Source organism: Temnothorax longispinosus, chromosome 8, assembly GCF_030848805.1.
Source record: "Temnothorax longispinosus isolate EJ_2023e chromosome 8, Tlon_JGU_v1, whole genome shotgun sequence".
Taxonomy (NCBI): domain Eukaryota; kingdom Metazoa; phylum Arthropoda; class Insecta; order Hymenoptera; family Formicidae; genus Temnothorax; species Temnothorax longispinosus.
Genome location: NC_092365.1, coordinates 9,523,976 through 9,546,116, shown reverse-complemented (window position 1 = coordinate 9,546,116; position 22,141 = coordinate 9,523,976). Strand labels below are relative to the sequence as shown.

The 22,141-nt window shown below is 37.6% G+C and overlaps 1 long non-coding RNA gene across 1 annotated transcript; it reads left to right on the top strand.

Annotated features, from left to right (window-relative positions):
* The first annotated feature begins 558 nt into the window (after positions 1 to 558).
* Positions 559 to 7,568, top strand: LOC139818025 (uncharacterized). Its single transcript, XR_011733365.1, has 4 exons — positions 559 to 670; positions 1,137 to 1,225; positions 1,440 to 1,543; positions 7,294 to 7,568. It is a non-coding gene; the product is annotated as an uncharacterized lncRNA (long non-coding RNA).
* Positions 7,569 to 22,141: the final 14,573 nt, after the last annotated feature.

The window sequence follows — 22,141 nt, the reverse complement described above, 5'->3', positions numbered from 1 at the left end:
TACTGATGTATTACACGTTTTTAAATAATATTGAAATATTACAGTAATATTGCTGCAATATATTGTTGAAATATAATACTTTAAGTAGCAAAATAATGTCAAATGACATTTTAATGACATCTTATTGACGTCATTAAGACGTTATTAAGGTATCACACAATCATACGTATTGCACAGATAATATATACCAGTTAAAGAATTTTGGACTAAAAGAAAGAAAAATCTAAATCAAAAAATGTGATGAAATCAAAAGAGACTGACTTGTACTTTTGGGGAATAAAAGTGATTAAGATAAATTTTATAAGTGGTGGTATTTAATTTTATAACTTGTTATTTGTTTTGTAATAATAAAAGGTAATTATATATACAATTAATTTTTAATTAAGAGCCAGTAAGTAAATTGATAATAAAATAAATGGATAAAATTTAAAATTTATATTTCTTATATAATCAATATTAAACTTTTCAAATTACGAGTTTGTCACACGGATAAACAGAACGTTTCTGAGTGCGTAAGTGGAGGGAAGAACGCTAGTGTGTGTGGCTATGCGCTTGGTTGCAGCACCGACCCCCACCATTCCCGGTCTTCTCTCGCTGTCTCTTGCATGGCTCCGTGGGACCACGCAATCACGTGTACGACACCGCACAGAAACAATCGTTTTAATTTTAGGTAATTTTTCTTTATTTAATAAATATTGTTCACACAAATATTTTTAAAATTATTTTTGTATAATTATTACTAATATGTACATTGTACATATATATTTAGCGATTTGTCTTTAAATCCAAAAATAGAGATTACGTGGCATAATGGTCTGCAAAAACCACGTTAATATCATAAAAATCATTTCAATGACCATCTTAAAATACATATATTTGCCTTTATAACCTTATTGAACGAGTCTCTAATGAAATTATTTATTAACGGCTTCATACTTAAATCTTGATGCTAACTTAACCTCAAAATTTTTAACAGTTTAATCCAACTCGAGCCCAGTTGGAGATACGTGATAGAAATATGCCGATCTCAAATTTCCTAAAAAGCAGTTTAATCATTAATTAAATGATTTAACTATAATTATTTAACCATTTACATGATTTTATAATAATTATTGTTCTTATGCTATATGTTACAGTATTGTTTTCCATCAGTGGATGTTCATGCAGTCCAGAGCAGCACCAAGTAGTTTGATAGAAGAGCAAAAGATTTATTTATTAGATATATGTAAGTAAGAAAAAGTTAAATTTGATATAAACCATGCTTTCCAATATTAATCGTCAATACTGAAAATCCAAAGTATACGTGTAACATCAACTACAGATTTTCAGTATACATAGATAGTGAATATCACAATACAGATTCATACTTAACCTACTTTTATGTTTAAAATATATAATTAGATGTAAATAATAATTACTGTTTTTGTATTATGTTGCAGTGTTACGTTGCTTTCCATCAGTGGAAGTTCACGCAGAGCAGCACCAAGCAGTTTGATTTCTATCAAACTCTTCTGAGCGACAGCTTCATTTATTAGATACATAAGTAAGAAAAATTTAAACTTGGTATAAATTGCGTTCCAATATTTTAATATCCAGTACTGAAAATCTAAAGTGTATGTATAACATTAACCATAGATTTTCAGTATAGACAGTGAATATCGGAACACGTCATACTTAACCCCGTACTCTTATGTTTTAATATGTAATTATGTATGAAATAAACAGGGTGATTTTTATTTCGTGTGCCAATCATCTAACCGCCTAACCGAGTAAGTAAGGAAACGATGAAAGTAGTGGTATTTCACCGGCGATGTTGCCATCTCCCACTTATGCTACACCTCTCATGTCTCCTTACAGTGCCAGACTAGAGTCAAGATCAACAGGGTCTTCTTTTCCCGCTAATTTTTCCAAGCCCGTTCCCTTGGCAGTGGTTTCGCTAGATAGTAGATAGGGACAGTGGGAATCTCGTTAATCCATTCATGCGCGTCACTAATTAGATGACGAGGCATTTGGCTATTTGTTTCGTTTAAGGCAAAACGACCGCAATCATGCACGATCATTCTGAACCTATAACGATATTGCAAGGCGATTTACTGTCGGTGTTCGCAGCTAACACCCTGGAAGTGCTTGAAAGGAGCTGTCTAGCAGCTCTCACTCTACTACTCATGCACACTCACATTCTTACTTGTCCGCTGATGCGGAGGCACCCAACTTTACGTGCCACCCCGACGTGCACCACTAATCGCGGTTACGTTCCGCCCCGGCACATAACGGGTTGTTATACCGTTAAATCTCTTCCAATTTAGCCATGAGCCCCAGAGGACACGAGTCGTGAGCGTACGCAGTTGGGCAGGTGTTAGGCCCAGACTACGCAGCTCACCCTCGCTCCTAGAACTCCAGACACCTCGCCATGAGATCGTAATGGCGGTGAAACGGACATTATCACGCGGCACCCCTGTGCGCTCCGCCACCCGGTCCACTAGATCATTACAGGATCGGTACTTCTCCACCTTACGCTCATGTGACACTTCTAACGCAGTTTCGCTGGAAACTACCTGCGCGTCTACGACCACTGCCTCATCACCCTTAGCAATGGTCAGGTCGGGCCGCCTTAGGCCGGCAGAGGTCGAGTAGGCTAATTCCGCATCGACATGCCATCCCTTCTGCTGAAAGAAGCCACCGATTCGACGACAAAGGTCGTTATGCCGTAGGATTCTCCCTCCGTGCGTTCTGAAGCAACGCTGAACGCAGTGCGCCGGTGTCTCGATATCGGGACAACCAGCACGACAGCGAACCTCGCGCCCATCACGACCTCGGGAGACTCTCGCTCTAGACGGAATACAGTTGGCCCGTATGTGATGATAGTGCACGTAGTCGGCTCCGGGGATGAGGTCGGCTCCCGCCGACACCCAATGCGAACTCAGCTTCGACGTTTCCGCCTCCCTGAGCCCGTTCCCATCGCACGACTCGCGCAACCAGGCTGCACACTGTTGTCTAAGCTCAGCGGTCGTAAGCACCCTGTTACCCCGGATGCGCATCTGGTTCTCACACCAAACCAGCCGCCTAGCCACATATGTGGTTTCGGCGGCGGCGCGCGCCGCGGGCAGAGTGCTGCGACACAACCGCTGCAATCGGTCAAACTTCAGAATAGGGATTAAAGTCTTAAGTAGAGGCAAACCAAGCCCGCCACTCTGTATCGGCGCATGAAAATATCCAGCAGGAACATCATGGGGAAATCGCAACCATCGTCTAATGGCCTTGCGTACCATAATATCAACGCCCCTCAACGTTTTGGCCGTGACGGTTCCCACTATCCAACGGTGATAATACCGTGGCAGGAGAAAGTCACGTAATAGCCTCAGTCGCTGTTGCGGCTTCAAAGGCGCCTTAGTGAGTAGCTCGATGGAGTGAGCTAGGGGCGGATCATTAGCGAATTCCTTAGCACCTTCATACATGCAGCCCAGGTACGCCCAAATATCGACAGGGGATCTTTGCGGAATCAGCGCTCCCCCCACGGTGAAGTACGGTGTTGTGTCAATCTTCACCTTTCTGTCTTTACCGGACGCCACCATGGACAGCACGCCTGTTTTCTTTGCGTTAATTGTTAGTCCATTGCGCGCAAAAGCAGCCTGAAGCCGTGTCAAGTTCTCCTGCAGACCGGACCTGGTAGAGGCAAGGAGTACAATGTCGTCTGCGTAGCCCAAGGCGCTGATCAGCTCGTCTCCCAACTGATAGCCAACATCCTCCGAGAGAATTGCTAGTGCTCTATCCACGACCAGATTGAACAGTAGCGGCGATAACGGATCACCCTGTCTCACGCCACGGCCGATCTTAATGGCCGATACATTATCGGAGACGGATCCTATCACCGTTTGCGCATCCGAATAGACGGCCCTGATATATTCCCTAAACTCCCAAGGGAGCTCCAGCTCCTCGAGAGTCCTATGTATTGCTGGGTGCGAGACCGTGTCAAATGCCTTTGACAGGTCAACGCACGCCAGATGCAGTGTCCGACACCGCCTCCGGGCATCACCGAGCACGGCGGACAGGACTGTGACGTTCTCACACACCCCATCCACCGGCCGAAAACCCCTTTGGCGAGTGTCGAACACGTCCAGGGCCGCTAAACGTTTGGCAAGAATTTTGTGGAAGTGTCTAACCACAACTGATCCTATACTGAGAGGTCGGTATTCCGCCGGTGATGGCCGGTCAGACATCCCTTCCTTCTCCAGAAATACAGTTCTTGTTGTGGCGATCGACGAGGGTACCGTTCTTGCCAGGAGCAGCAGATTGAACAGAAGCGCACGAAGAACAAAGGGAACGGCGTTCCACATCCTCGGCGTAATCTGGTCCAATCCGGGCGCTGTACCAGTCTTGATCGAAATCCTTCGAACCTCGATAGGCTTTATAGGATCCCAGAGCGAGGCCTTATCCGCCACCCGAGTTGGGCCAGTGGCGGCGCCCTCACCTAGGTCTTCGAGATGAATCCCTCTGGCTGTCGGTGGACGGCTCCGGCTAGTACGCGCTACCTGCCCCGCCTTCCCGTACAACTCGCGCAAGGCCGTCATGTCTCCATCCGCGCCACTAGACGCCTCCATTACGGGACGCCAGTACGCGTCGAATTCGACAGCGGACGGTCGCTCACGTTCCGAGCCGCCTTCGAGGACGTGCGAGAGGCAGGCCTTTGGGTTCTTCTTGTAGAGAGTCTGCACGTGTGCATATTCTCTCTTTCTTTTCTGCTTCCTACTCTCTTTTGTGTTAGGAGGATTGCGCTGCTTCGTCGAGGCGCGCCGTGGAGGGCGCACAGCTGACGGCGGGAAGATCAGGGCCAGCCATCTCTCGATGGCCTGAACGTCGACCACCCCCGTCAGTAGAGCATCTCTCGCGATGCCCACAAGAGTATCAGCCTGATAGCTACGGGACGCTGAGCTCTGCTCTATGAGCTGGTTAATGATGTCCCGCAGCCTCTGAGATCTTTGCTCAGGGGAAGGCTGATGTGCGCTTGGATCAACTGTGTCAGACTCTATGGTCGCAGGGCCAGCAGCAGCTCTTATCATCGCCGCGCCGTCCCTATCGCCCTCATCGATGCCAACCGCGTTTCGCGATTGCAGCTCTTGGCAGAAGACTCTAACCATCTCGCAATAAGCCTCTTGTCGACGCTTACCCTTGATAGCTTCGAGACTCCTATGAGGGAACTTATCCTGCAGATGAGGATTCATGAAGATAATTCCCGCTAAGGTGGCTGCAGCCTCAGCGCGAGCCATGAGCCTGACCTCCTCCACTGACCAACGTGCTTTCACGCGCTCAACATCCACCGCGCTATTGGCCACCACTGGGTGGGTCTTAGTAACATGCAGACTTAGACCACGCATGGTCTGGAACTCCCTTGGACAAAACTCACAGCTAAATGCTTCTGTCCCTTCTATGACATCGGACATGGCTCTACTTCTAGTACGCGACGGTCCAGCTACGACCCCGTCAGGTACCTCCGCACCAATGGCACTATCGCTTGCGCATCTTGCACGCAGTACCCGGGCCATCCGAGAACCCGGGGGTTTTACATTCATACATAGACTTTCCATAAATTTACTGCGTGTAGGGGAGCAAACGGATTGACAGCCGAGAGCTCCCCAAATAACCGTGCCCTTTCTTGGCCCCACAACTTACCATGGACATCGGTACTTGGGCCCATATCGCTACGGGCCCTTCGGGGCGCACCTAGGTCGCCATACCACCGACTTGGTTACTGCAGCGCGCACCGGTCGGACGGCGTCGGACCCAGAGCAGGTGTGATCATCCTAGCTCTATAGGACCAAGCCGCACCGAACCGAAGCAACACCTAACACAGCGTTCCAGCGAGACCACGTGGAGGTAGGTTGGTATGACTTGACCGGGAGAGGCTATGTATTCGCATCACCAGCCCAAGTAACTTTCTCTGACCCCAGGTCCAAAGAGACTCATATGAGAATCAAGGGCCTGAGAGAGCATGACTCCCTTAAGAGAATCATAGTTACTCCCGCCGTTTACCCGCGCTTGCTTGAATTTCTTCACGTTGACATTCAGAGCACTGGGCAGAAATCACATTGCGTCAACACCCGCGAGGGCCATCGCAATGCTTTGTTTTAATTAGACAGTCGGATTCCCCTAGTCCGTGCCAGTTCTGAGCTGAGCGTTGAATGGCGGCCGAAGAGGACGACCACGACGGCTCGCGCCGCCACGGAAGCCTCGCAGCAAGGAAGATCCGCGGGAGGCCAAGGCACGGGACCGAGCTCGGATCTCCGGGACCGGCGCGAGAACGCCGATCGGTTCACCTCGCCCAGGCCCGGCACGTCAGCCAAACCCGCTTCCCGACCAAGCCCGACACGCCCCGCTCCTCAGAGCCAATTATCCGCTATAATTATCTCAGAAAGTATTGATTTATTGGAAAAATGTTTCAGATAAAAGTTGGAGAGTTCAAGGAGAACCAATAGACAATTTTATTAGATTTTGAGTCCGGGATCTGTGTTAAGCCTAATAGGATCCAAGTCAAATTATTTAAATAGAAACCCCTTTTTTATGGTATCATCTTTTTCTACTAATTAATATGAACAACTTTTGTCTGAAACATTTTTTTATTTGCCTTATACTTTTTGAGATATTCAAGGAAAACTTGGTATTTTTTTAAATATTTAGCTTACAATAGATGTTTGTCAATAAATGTTCGTCGGAGTGAAAAGTGGTACAGGACTTTTTGATTTGATTTGGTTTCAAGAATATACTGTTGCAATAGTATTCTAATTTCTTTAAATAATTGTGTACACATGAAAGCTTCAAGAAAATGTATACACAAATATTTAAAGAAATTAGGGTATTATTGCAATAGCATATTCTTGAGACCATATCAAGTCAAAAGTCTTGTATCATTTTCCTCTGCGACAAGCATTTATCAAGATATAAGCTAAATATTAAGAAAATTACCAAATTTTTCTTGAATATCTCAAAAAGTATAAGGCAAATAAAAAATGTTTCAGACAAAAGTTGTTTATATTAATTAGTAGAAAAAGATGATGTAATAAAAAAAGAGTTTTTATTTAAAAATTTGACTTGGACCCTACTGGGCTCAACATGGTTTCAGACTCAAATCTAATAAGATCATCCATTATTCCTCTATAAACCCTCCAACTTTTATCTGAAACATTTTTCCAATATACCAATACTTTCTGAGATAATTAGTGAAGATAATTGGCATACAAATAAAACTCACCTTGTATAATTAGATATAAATAATAATTACAATTTTGTATTATGTTATAGTGTTACGTCATTCTTTATCAGTGGAAATTCATACAGTGCAGAGTAGCATGGAGCAGTTTTGAAGAAGAAAGAGATAGAAAGATAATATCAATATTATTTTCTTAATATTGTATGTAATACTATTATTAAAAATAACAATTTGATAAAATTTAATAATATTCATTAAAATGTTTTAATTTTTAGCAATATTAAATAAATATTATCTAATATTACACAAATAATATTATTGCGTTTACAATATCAATATTATTTTAAAATTGTATGTAACAATACTATTAAAAATAATTTAATAAATTTAATAAAAATTATTAAAATGGTTTTTTAATTCCTAGCAATATTATACAAATATCACGCAAATATTATAGTAATTTTACCGTAATATTACTGATATATTGCAGTAATATTACCGCAATATTACTGAAATAAATATCAGTAATATTACTGATATTCATTTTCGCGGACATTTTAATATTACTGAGATATCTCAGTAATATTACTGCAATATTTCTGATACATTTCATTGTAATATTGCAATGGAAAAATAATATTGCTGCAATATTAGGTGCTGTGTGGGATATATACAATATCAACTATTCTATGCTTACACACATGTGTCTGCTTCATTTATGTACTATTTCTACATACATATTAGTCATTTATGCTTTTTTCCGATTATGCATATGTATAAAATTATTTTATTAATTATATATATTAACATTGTAATTAATAGTAGTATACTGTACAATAGTGTACGTTTAATATTTATAAAGAAAATATATTAATATAATATAATGAAATATAATTTATAAAAAAATATTGTATATATATATATATATATATATATATATATATATATATATACAATATTTCTTTATATATATATATATATACAATATCAAATATTCTCTGCTTACACATGTAACTGCTTCATTTACACATGTACTATTTATACATACAAAATAATCATTTATGCTTTTTGCTTTCTCATAGAGAAAGCTTTGTTTTCGTAAAAAAAAATTTTTTTTGAGTTGCTTTTGCCAATGTGTTCAGAATGTTCTAAAACGTCGAAAAATCGCTATTTTAAAAAATGTCGGTATGTGTGTATGTGTGTATGTATGTATGTGCCAAATTTACCGAACTTTCTATAACTCCAGAACTGATCAACCAAATCTTAACCATTATATATGAAATGGGGGTAGAAAAGACTGAAGAATATAATAGAATTATTAAAAATTGTTAATAATAAATGAGTTACCGATTTTTTTTTATATATAATTCTTTAAGGCCGGTATTCATAGTCGGGTCTTATATTCAAGATCGTCTTAAGTATAGTCTTAAGGCGTCATCAGCCAATCAGAGGGCCGTATTAGCATCTTAAGACATATCACTTCCTCTATGAGGAAGCCATGTGCAAATTTCTAATTTGCACCATTTTTTTTTGTTTGGCGGTGAAAGACTGCAAATTTTTTTCAAATCATTCGTAATAGTTTAATTGATAAGACGTTCTGTTTTCCAAACCTTAATTTCTTTTTAAAATACTCGTAAAATCTCGTGAATTACAATTGTGCACGTCGTTCGCATATAAAACTAATGTAAAACTGACCCAGGTAGCAAGCTGTTATGGGTTTCTTAAGGAACAACAGTGTATTGCCTGGATATATTTATGTTTAATATTTTAATTAATGCACATATGTATATAAATATATTTTATTAATTATATATTAACATTGTACTTAATTGTATACTACAAAATGGGATACGTTTAATTTTTCATTATATAAGAATTAATGTTAATATATACTTATTTGTATGAAATAGATACTTAATAATACGATTTAAATAAATAAAACAATTATCCAAATTTTTGATAAATATATAAATGTTTTGCTATAAAATGTTACTAAGGAAAGTCGTCAATATGCAAATATGCTTCTCCATTAAATTTGTCTTTCAGAAACTTTAAATAAAGTTATCTAATTATTAAGAGCACACTTTTTCGTTTTTTTTTATATTTTTAAGCGTCAAATGTCAAGCAGCGAATAGCAACTAATCAGCAAGGCAACACGTTTGACATAATATTTTAATATAAAATATGAAATATCTAGTAAAGTATTTACTTTTGGATGATGTTACCTTGATAATTTTATATGTAGAAAAGTAAAAGGAATCAAATGTTGTAAAAAAGAACAGAAAAAAACATTTTTAAGTTGCATTTTGTGGACGCACGGATTTTGAGTTAACTCGATTTCTATCCATCTAAATTTCTCATAAAATCAGAAAGATTACAACTCCTTATCTTCTCTTTATCTCTAAATTGAAGTACATTTATTCAACAAACTGCAAAAATTTTTCAAAGTGTACCGTAAAGGTTAAATGTTTTAGTAATCACACTATTTATCCTTCAATAATAAATAATAAGTGGTACAATGTAATATTCAAATATTCGCGACAAATTTGCATTAAACGTTTCTATAAGTGCAATATATTTTTGAGTGGTAAATACGTGCTGTGTGTATATGTGTGTGTGTGTGTGTGTGTGTGTGTGTGTGTGTGTGTGTGTGTGTGTGTGTGTGTGCGTGCGCGTGTGCGTGCGCGTATGCGTGTTAATTTTTCGTTACTGATACAGCACGTATTTACCACTCAAAAATACTCATAACAATACGTTATTACTACTCAGATATACTCGTACGCAATTCGCTTTGACTAATTATCCATCCTGTACGTGTAGACAGTCTTCGACGAGAAAGAGGCAAAATTTTACTGGTGTATCTTCGTCCCATTATGTCAACACAATACACACAACACTAACACTTCTAAAACACCAATTCACAACACCAATTCACACAATATCGACACTAATTTTACACTGTCGGGATAAACAATACTGTGAACGCGCGGATTCACACGTCTAGCGCGTTCCGTTGTTTTTCATCCGCGCCTAACGGTCGCGCAGTAGATTATATCGGCGTACAGGAGAGTCATCTGTTTACTTTGCAATATGTCTATACTACTCGAGATACTACTGCAATGATACGATGCGAATATAAGGATGCGTTCACATTATAGAGTCAACCTCGATAATCTAAATGCATCTACAAAAAAGTGACATGCATTTTTACAAACCTAATAAGTTGAAATATTTGTTGACTCAAAAAATTATTTCTATTTGTAAAATGAAACATTTCACATGTATTATAACATTTCAGATCAGAATCTTGCTTTCTGCTTTGCGCATCAAGCTACGCGGCTAAACTTGAGAAGTACTGAAAACTCGCGGTATATTTATAAGTATATTATAGCGGTATATTTAAAACATCATCTTCTTACAACAAGTTGCTGGACGTTTATAAACAAAACGCATGACGCTTCATCTCAAGAGTCTTCGTTTTATAGATGGAAACGTACATAATCCGAGCAATACCAAAGCTTATAGTTATAACTCCTTTTTTGAAGAATAAAATTAAAAAAAAAAATTATTCTTAAATATTTATTGCATGTATCTTATAATAATTCTAAAATATAGATAATATTTCATGTAAAACTCCTACAAATTTTCCATTTCTAAAATTATTCAAAGATATATATACATATATATATTTAATTTTCATTACATGTGTAATCCGTGGTATATTGATGAAGCTAATTTTGCTCTGTATGTTTTTTTATATTAGTAGAGTAAAAAGTATACTAATATAGTAACAGACATTTGTCTAAAAATTTTGTAGACAAATTATATTTAATTTAATTTATTCCGTTTTCCTTGTATTAGCAATAAGTTACTTTTCCAAAATAGAACTTTTTCAAAGTAAATACGTACATGTTGGTCAAGAGAAAGAAGATTTGAAGATTTTTCTATAAATATTTATCATTTACGCTCCTTCCGTTCTTTATTTCTCACTTTTCATATATACATATTTGTTATATGAAGAAAGCCATAGTGGTGTAAGTCAATTTTTTTACCACTTTTTTTTCTTTTTTCAACATATCTGCATGTGTAGACTGCATTTATGAACTCTCAATAGGTAAAAAAAGTGACTTACACCACTATGGCTCCCTCCATATATACACATACATCATACATTGATATATAAATACATTTTCAAACACGATTTATTTTTATAAATACGAGAAGGACATATTACAGTCACGCGCGCGCGCGCGAGCGCGGGCGCCGAGATATGAAAAGAAGCCTAGCACGATTCTCGCCGGCTCGGCCATAAAAATAAATCGTGTTTGGAAATGTATTTTATATATCAATGTATGATAATGCTACGCGCGACGCCATTATCGATCTCTTCTATTCTTTCTTATAAACTTTTACATATGAATTGTAGGAGAATTTATTTTTTACGTATGTACATGTAAATACATATATATGTATGTGAAATAATTATGTTGAAATTTGCATCAAAACTTTTTGTACTTTCTCGTGCGATTCTGTACCGAGTGTACAAACAAAGATGAGAGATTACTAACGTAGGGCGGCGAGAGAATAATGCGACGGACTGGAACGCTGCACGTTGCAGGTTGCAGTCCTGCTTTTTCCCTTTTTATTTCTTGTTCACTTTTATTGAATATGCATTTTACAAACTTTTACAGAAATAAACAATTGGGTGACGCATGTAGTAACAAAACTATTATTTTCTAATTATTACATAACACTTTATACTCGTAAAACGTTTGCAACCATATAATATTGATTCATAATTTAATTAAAAATACAAAAATTATTTATAAAATCTGCAATGAATTTTATATTACGTTATATTATTTACGTCTAAAAATACCGAAAAATCTATATTTGTATTTTATTTTTATATATCGGAAATCTTTTCAACATCTTTTTCGGACATTTGACATACATTAGGATGATAATCAACAAAGAAATATATCAAGATAACAATGTGTACTTATACAAAACATATTCAATGAAGCTTAGAAATTCAGGTCTTTACAAATTCAGGTTTTCCAAATTTGTTGTGAGGATGTCACAATATTGGAATATACCTTTTACTAAAAAATGTGAAAGCGAATATAATAAATAAAATTCCTTCTAGAATTTTAAAATAATTTATAAATTTCAAATTTTTGCGAACCGATATTATTCGTATGGTCATATATAGGCATATGCGAGTATTATAAATAAAGAATTCAGTTGTTTACAACATGCGTTGCGTAATCACCCAATTCTGTAACAAAATGTGCATATGATATGAAAATTTACACGAAAAATATAAGGAAAGAAGCAAGAATCGAACCTGCAACGTGCAACGTTCTAGTCTGTCGCCCTATTCGCTGCACCACTTCTAATCTGTCAACTTGAATTTTGGTACAGAAGCGTACAAGAAATTTTACACACGTTTGATGCTAATTTCTATATAAGATATACAGGGTGTCTGGGAGGTCACTAACCATCCGGAAAGTGGAGTTAAAAATAGAGTACGAAAATAAAAGGCATGTATCATTTTGCAAAAATCGCAAAATTCGCAATAGTTATTAAATAATTAAATAAAATCTCAACGAGTGCGTGGAAAGCATTACGGCGGACTCACAATGAGTAGGCATGTAAAATGACATTTGTTTAGATCTTATAGTGACCGCTCGCACTGCTCGCCGTTTGCTACAATATTTTACCGATGCGGTATCATATGTCGCCGTAAATTATTGTCATGCAACGAACGGCAAGCGGTAGCAGTAGCTACATGTAAACAAATATATAAGTCATTTTACGTGCTTACTGAGTCCGCCCGTTTTCCACGCCGTCGTTGGCTCAGATAATTATTCAATAACTATTGCGATTTTTTGCGATATTTGCAAAATGATACATGTCTTTTATATTTTTAAACTAAATCTACCCTCCACTTTTCGGGTTGCTAATTACCTCCAGGACACCCTGTTTATCAGTACCCTTGTACTAATAATTATGTTGAAATTAGCATCACAAGTTTTTGAAATTTCTTGTGCGTTTCTGTACCAAGTGTACGAATGAAGTTGACAGATTACAAGTGAATAAGGCGACGAACTGCAACTGCCCATTACAGGTTCGAGTTTTGCTTCTTCTCTTATTTTTTTCGTGTAAATTTTCATATCATGTGCAAAGATTTTTTTACAGAAATGGATAATTACGCAACGCATATTATAAACAAATTATTTCACAAATACTAAATAGCTGTATACTAACGCCTACAACCATACGAATATCGTTTCGCAAAAAAATGTATAAATTATTTTCAAATTCTGCAACGAAATTTATTTATTATACATTATATTTCATAAAAGGTATATTCGAATATTGTGACATCTGCTTCATCCGAAATAAATTTGGAAAAAACTGCTTTTATAAAAATGTAAGCTTCATTGAATATGTTTGATATAAATCGATATTATTATCTTGAAGTGTTTTTCGTTGATTACTATCATCCATGTATGTCGATTTTCCGGTAAAGATTTCGAAGAGAATTCCGATATATAAAAAAAAATACCTACATAAAATATAGGTCTTTCGGTAACTAATTTGGACGCAAATAAATAACGTATTTATAAAATTCCTTACAGATTAAAAAAATAATTTTGGTAATTTGTTTTTATTATGAACCAATATTATTCGCATGATTGCAGGCGTCATGTGAGTATTGTTATGTAATAATCAGAAAATAATGTTTTTTGTTTACATACGTTGCCGGAAAAAGTCTGTAAAATGCTTATTCAATAAAAATGAACATAAAAATAAATTGGGAAGAAAGCAGGACTCGAGCCTGCAACGTGCAATATTCCGTTCTCCTTATTCGCTGCACTACGCTTGTAATCTGTCATTTTCGTTGTAAACTCGGTACATAATCGCACGAGAAATTTACAAAAGTTTTGATGCAAATTTTAACGTAATTATTACATATACTTACATATATATATATATATTATATACATATATAAGTATGTATATAAGAAATAAATGTCTAAAATTCATATATAAAGTTTATAAAAAAGAATATAATAAATCGATAATAACTTCGTGTGTCGCATCTCCTACTCGGGAACTGGAGATTGGAAATTACATAGCTATAATTACAATCATGAAATAAAAGGAGACAGTTCGAAGGGAAGGAAACAGCAAAACATTGCTTTGTTGATTCGAAGCGTGGACGAACCAAGAGCTCACACAGACGTGGGCCCAAGCTTTAGTGTGCGTTGCCAGTCACGGCGTCTAGCCGTCTAGCCCGTGTCGGTTGAGAGAGTGGGTAGGGTGTGCGAGCCGAATTTGTTTTTCTAACCGCGATCGCTGCGGAATCGGCGGAACTCAGTTGCTGACGACACTGCTCTGACGACGTTCCTGTTCCACCAGTGTGTGTTTGTGTATAAAGCCGGCATGTCGAAGCAGCGTAAGTAAAAATCGCATTATTTCTATTTTATATAATCGAAGTAGGAAGACTGTGTTGCGATATTCGGCCAGTAATGAAAATGTATATTGTATGTGACAAACTTGTTTGCAGTATTATCAGTGAATATCGGAACGCAGCCTTAGTATAAAACCAGAAATGTGAAAGTTTTATTATTAGTTCCGATCAACGGTAGTTGTGCTTCCGCGTAATTTCCGTGAGGCTCGATGATTGAAGGTACATGCGGCCACACACGTATTGTATAGCGGACGATTCCGACTGGCGGGAATATCGCAATAAGAAATGCAGGATTGTAAATGTTCTACATTTAAGATATGAATAAAGTTCAGCACTTGTACAAAAGTCCGACACTATCCTTTTATTCAGGCTACGATAATACTTATTCGGCTAACGGCGACTCCTAGTCAAATTATCGTACTGATAAGTCGTTGATTCATATCTTACAATTAGTGTCGAACATTTACAATCCTGCCTTTCCTATTACGCTATTCTCACCGGTCAGAATCGTCCGTTATACAATACGTGCCAGCCACGTGCGTGCCGTTATCGATCATCGAACCTCGCGGAAGTTACGCGGAAACAAAACTGCCGTCGATTAGAAATAGAAATACAGATAATTTTAGTAAGATTGTATTTTTCTTGCAGCGAAAAGTGAAGGCGAACTTCCAACAACAGCGGCATTGCCGTCATCGTTGGCACTGCCGCCGACAACGACGGCAACAACGACGAAGACGACGATGGCAGCGTCATTGTCAGCGCCGGTGGCAACGCTGACGGCGACGACGCAGAAAAACGACGCCGGCAATGACGGCGGCAACGACGTCAGCAATGACGGCGGCAACGACGCGAGAAATGACGGTGGCAGCGACGGCGGCAGCAAAATTATGATTAGTCGCCACACCCAGTGGGAGGATCCACGACGAGGGATGAATAAATAAGTAAGTAAAGTAAGTATGATAATTTTACTATCAAAGAGCACCAGGATTTGTTCTTTCGGATTTCGTCGACTTATAAATACAGTGTAAAGCCAAGTCCACATTATCGAACCAAACTTTCGAGCATTACCTTGCAAGCGAGAGGCAACTACAATTTTCTTTATTCTTACTTCCTTCTGGACATGTTTTTCTTGTGAGAACAATAAGCATTTCGTTTCCATTTCTATATGTCTAAGCTACTGTTTGTTTGATAACTATATATAAGGGGATGAAGAGGATTTGTACTCTCGGATTTCGCCAAAAATTTGCTTGAAAAATGTTATAGTGTTATATTCGCAGAGATGCGTGGTAAAATCATTCGATGCAACTCTCAAGCATTCGCGAGAAAATAGAATTTTTTTATGTACCTTATATTATAGACTTATTTATACTTTGTTGCATAATAATCTGTACATGCATAATATTTTCTAACATATTGTGAATAATAAAAGAAAAGTTGCAAAAATCAAAATTCAAACCTGTGGCATGCAGTGCCACTTCAAACGTCAAGCTGATTTTTCTCGTAAATGCATGAGCGTTGCATCGAATGGCTTTACACAAGTATTGCGAATATAAAGCCGAGTCCACATTACCGAACCAGACCGCGAGCTGAACTTCGCATGCGTTCGAATCTCAATCCCCTTTGTGAATAGGGTGATCGAGGTTCGCAACGAGATTCGGCTCGCGGCTTGGTTCGATAATGTGAACTCGGCTTTATATTCACAATACTTGTGGTAAAGTCATTCGATGCAACGCTCAAGCATTCACGAAAAAAATCAGTTTGAAATTTGAAGTGGCACTGCATGCCATGGATTTGAATTTTGATTCTTGCAACTTTTTTTTTAATTATTCACAATATGTTACATAATATTATGCATGTACAGATTATTATGCAACAAAGTATAAATATGTTTAAAATATTTATAATATAATTGTAATATAATATAATTATAAATAATATAATAAATATTAGACTATATTATACATCATATATTATATATTATATATATATTATATATCATACTATTATATAAAACTCGACTGTTTGTCTGTCTGTCCGTCCGTCCGTTTGTCCGCGAACTATTCATTCGTTAGTAGACCGAATTTTTACCAAAAGTATATGAAACAGGGGTAGAATTTTCGGGGAGTGCCATGATGTATATAATTTTTCGATCTTTTTAGAAGCCGGTATCAGAAATTTTGCAAATTTCGCAGGAATTAAAAAATTTGCTAATAATAAAGGGGTTTCCGATTTTTGTTTTAAAAAATGTACGTTTTAAAAGACGGTTAAGATGATCTACTGAGAGCAGCACACAATTATGAAATGAAAAAGCTGCAAAGGCAAAAAAAATGCTTTTTATATAAAAAAATCATATCATACTATTATATAAAACCCGACTGTTTGTCCGTCTAATAATAGAAATAAATATAAATTAATATAAAAATAATAAAAAGGTTTCCGATTTTTGTTTAAAAAAATGTACGTGATTTAAAAAAAAATGTACGTTAGAAGACGGTCAGGATTTTTATATAAAAAATTAAAAAAATTAACAAATGATATCGTTCATAGGTCGATCAATTTTTAGTAAATTATGTTTAAAAATTTTTTTTGTTTACAAAAATGTATGTGATTTAAAATGAAATTTACGTTAGAAGACGGTCAGAATTTTATATAAAATCTTATCTGGTATCTTTGTGGAAATCGGTTACGAAATTTTCCTGAGAGGGAGAGGGGGAGAGAAGGAGAGGGGGAGAGAGAGAGAGAGAGAGAGAGAGAGAGAGAGAGAGAGAGACTATTTGCGTGTCTTATTACATCATGTCCTCCGGGGCGAACCCCGGGTAACCAGCTAGTTATAATATAATTATTATTGAAGCAAATTTTTGGCGAAATCCGAAAGGACAAATCCTGTTTGTCCCCTTGTAGTTATCAAGAGAGACGGTAGCTTAGAACATATAGAAATGGAAGCGGAATGCCTATTGTTCTCAGACGAAAAAAACATGTCCGGAGAGGAATTGAAAAAAAAAAACATAGTTGCCTCTCACTTGCAAGGTGATGCTCGAAAGTGCGCATGCGCCATACATATAAATATCTTATGTTATGTATAACATATACACATACATACGATATGTGTATATGTATACATGGAGAGGAAAAACCACAGTGGTGTAAGTCAAACTTTTTTAAATATTTGTTTATGTATATATAGATGCAATTTATATATTGTACAGATTGCATGTATGCATACGAGAAAATATTTAAAAAATTTTGACTTACACCACTGTGGTTTTTACCGTCCATATGTATATATGTGTACGATATGTGTTTTCTCTTTTCAGTCCTTTCAATTTGCTCGTATTTATTATGTTTATTGTTTGGCCACATTTTGATTTTTTTAAATTGTTATCAATAAAATAATGTTAGATATATAAAGTATATATATATGAAAATTTACTTACAGCAGATAAAACAACAAGTCCACCGAGCGTTACAGAAAGAAAGAAAAAAAGAAAATAAAGTTATGTACGCTCGCCGTTACGTTGGCGGTCTCCGACGATGGACGTCGCCTGACGCACCGTCCACATCGACCGCACCACACGCACCGGCACCGTCGCACCGGCAGTACCACCCGCACCGGCACCGGTCGCACCGGCAGTACCACCAGCACCGGTACCGGCCGCGCCGGTAGTACCACCCGCACCGGCACCGGTCGTAGTGACTAAGATATAATATAAAACACAACATTTTTGTTACTGACAAAATAAAAAAATATTTCCAAAAAATCCTTCCAAGAAATATCTTTTTTAGGATCACCAAATACTTCCTCAATAACCGAGGAACATTCAATATTCTAATGCTCTCGAGACATTTTTCTTGATTCTTGAGTAGCTCGATTCTAGTACTAACAATACAAATGTAACGTCAGATCTTACTCGAAAAGACACAGATAGTCGTTGCTACACAATCCTACGCAATCGAGATTATACCATGTGTTCGATAGTTCTTCACAATTATCAACAATCTGATCTAAAGTGTTATCAGTAATCTTTTGGTTATATTGTCTACTATACTACATATCACGTCAAAATTTCGTTCCTTACATCGATATATAACGACAAGAGTGAGCAAATTTTTGGATAAAAACAAATTTATTTTGTAACAATAACATTCCATATAAATAAGACATTAGAATTTTTGGGGAATATACACTGCTCAAAACTTGTGGCATAGGAAATTTCTATACAAAATTCCCAAAATTTGACCGACGATATCTCCGTCAAAAATCATCTTAGCAACTTTTACCTTTTATTTTCTTTTTAAATTTCTTCTTGGATGCACCTGCGCTACTGAGCTTTTGAAATGTGAGGGCATGTTTGTTACCTAAAAAATAACCAACTTTGGCAAGGTGCATGGCACGGGGAATTTTTTTTTAACAATTGTGCTTACGGTGTAAAAAAGTGTGTACTTTTCCCTTCAATTAAAAAAAAATGTTGCGATTTTTTTTAAAAGTTACAGTCGTTTGAAGAACCTTGCATTTTCGCTCATTACCATCGGCATTGGCATTATCCAATGTGCACTACGGGGAGGTTGCCGATTGCATTTTACACATCGTGTGTGGGTGTGTGCGTGTGCGTAAGCTAAAAACATATTGAAGATGATTTTTGACGGATATGTCGATAATGAGTGAAAATACAAGGTTTACTTCAAACGACTGTAACTTTGCGAAAAAAATAGCAAGCACTTCTTTTTTTTAATTGAAGGGAAAGTGCACACTTTTTGACACTGTAAGTACAATTGTTGAAAAAAATTTCCCGCTGCCACGCACCTTGCCAAAGTTGATTATTTTTTAGGTAACAAACATGCTCTCACATTTCAAGAGCTACAGTAGCGCAGGTGCATCCAAAAAGAAATTTTTGCTAAGATTATTTTTGACGGAGATATCGTCGGTAAAATTTTGGTAATTGTTGTATAGAAATTTTCTATGCCGTATAAGTTTGGAGCAGTGTGTATCAACAATGTTGATATTATCCAGATTCCCAGTTTTGCTTGCTCCAGTTCGATCGCTTCGGACAACGCTTTGAAATTGCCAGCGCAGAAACCCTACAGAAGAGATGACACAAAATTTTGTAAATTCGCAGATGTAAAATTAGATGCTACAACTCTTTTCTTTTCCAATACTTACGTTATGGTTGCGCCTCTGTATAACTTCTATGAACAGCGTGGACCGATAGATCTTGCATATTTTTTGTAAATATTTGTAGATCATTCTCGTCGTAGTCAAAGACCCGGCCCGCCCAAAACATCACTACACTACACGATTACACTGACCTTGGAACCGGGTGACAAGTCACTCGTTCCAACGTCGAGTTCTGATTGTGCCGCAGCCGATTTCACGGACCCGATGAACGATCAGAGGGCAGAGGTGCCGAGGACGGGCGCGATCGAGCCGACGAAGCCACTGACCCAGGTGGCCAATCAGGGGGAGCCGACCGTCGAGGAGGACACCGAGGTCGCGCAGATCCTCCAGTTAATACCAGAGGGCGTAGCGGAGGCGATTATACTCGAGGAGGAAGCCGTACAGCCCGCTGGAACAGGCGAGGTTGTAGTCGCAGCTACGATCCAATCACCAGCAGCGGAGGAGGTGATCGAGGCGGAGATGCCCCAGAGCCAATCGCAGTTCACGGAACTGTGAACCGTGACTGCCGAGATTAAATTCAACCCTTTTATATTACTTATTCGTGTGCATTATTATTTTTATCTTATATGTTCATTTTATTATATATTATTCGCAAGTTATTGTAACGCATGCCAAGGAGAGTCTCAGAACGAGAAGTATTAAGTTTCGAGTTAATTTTATTATTTCTTTGATTTTATTGATTTATTTTATAGTTTGATTGCGACAAGTGCCAATGAGCACGACAATATTATATTCGTAGAGTTTTTATAAGTTTTATTAGAAGTGTGGAAGCGAATGCGCGAACAGGCGTAAGCGAGCGCCAATTATGTACAACAGACTGATTAAAACAAGACTGACGTTGAAACAAGACTAGATTACATTGAGAACACATACATTGACCAATCCCAACAATCCTTGCACCAAAAAACCTATTAGAGTCATTAAAATCATTAGAGCCATTAGAATCAGTAAAGTAGAGAAAAGAGCCAATAGGAGGCCAAGGTCATAATTTTGAAGGAGATGAATTCGGATAGATTCCGTATAGTAGTTTTGGCATTTATTTTCATTTTATTTGCGATAGCAATCATATGCATACTGTTACTAGCCCATTCACACCGGGTGAAAGCAGAACCTTCTTATCTTACTTAGAACAACCAATCAGAATCAAGCGGCTGAAGGAATACTTAGTCGTAACGTTAATAATCTTTATTCCCTTAATAATATCCTTCCCAGACGTACAGACAGTTACAATGATTTATACGCTTTACACATTATATATTTTATTGCTAAGCATCGATATCGATCCGAGAGTGATCGTCGACGAATGATGAGCCGCGTAGATAATTTACACGAGAATGGACCAATGGAGTTCGAGATAGACGGTTTCACATTCATTGCATTAACATTCGACGGTTTGACAGCGAAACAGTCATGTCGACCGGAAACGACCAATGGGTAGCGACCCAGTCGATTTTATTAAGATTAGCGTTAGTTACGATAGATTTGACAGTAGCAAACATTCTCGACGCAGTAACAGCCAATAGGAACGATTCCTGGCACTTTGATTTTATTTTGCAAATTTTCAGAGTAGTTTACGATTTTGCGAGGCCCAGAGCCAATGAGAGCGCGAGGCGCAACCTTTTTACGTGATCGCGAAAAACCGACCAATGAGAAGCCAGAGTGGCTCGACGAAGCGAGATAATGTCGGAACGCGTAAATTCACATATTATTATTATTATTTTATATTTCCCTGTCGAGAGAATGAATTTCTATTATATTTTAATACATGTCATCCCTAAGAGCACAGTTGACGGAAAGTCGACGGTAAGTCGACTTTTATAAGTCGACTTCTAGTCGACTTCTAAAAATGGCAGAAAGTCGACTAAAAGTCGACTTCTAAATAGGCGACTTCTAAAAATGGCGGAAAGTCGACTAAAAGTCGACTTCTAAATAGTCGACTTATAAAAGTCAACGGAAAGTTGACTTTTATAAGTCGACTTCTAGTCGACTTCTAAATATGGCGAAAAGTCGACTAAAAGTCGACTTCTAAATAGTCGACTTATAAAAGTCAATTTTCCGTTGACTTTTATAAGTCGACTTTAGTCGACTTCTAAAAATGGCGGAATGTCGACTAAAAATCGACTTCTAAATAGTCGACTTATAAAAGTCAATTTTCCGTCGACTTTTATAAGTCGACTTCTAGTCGACTTCTAGTCGACTTCTAAAAATGGCGGAAAGTCGACTAAAAGTCGACTTCTAAATAGTCGACTATAAAAAGACGGAAAGCAGTCAAGCGGCGCGTCAT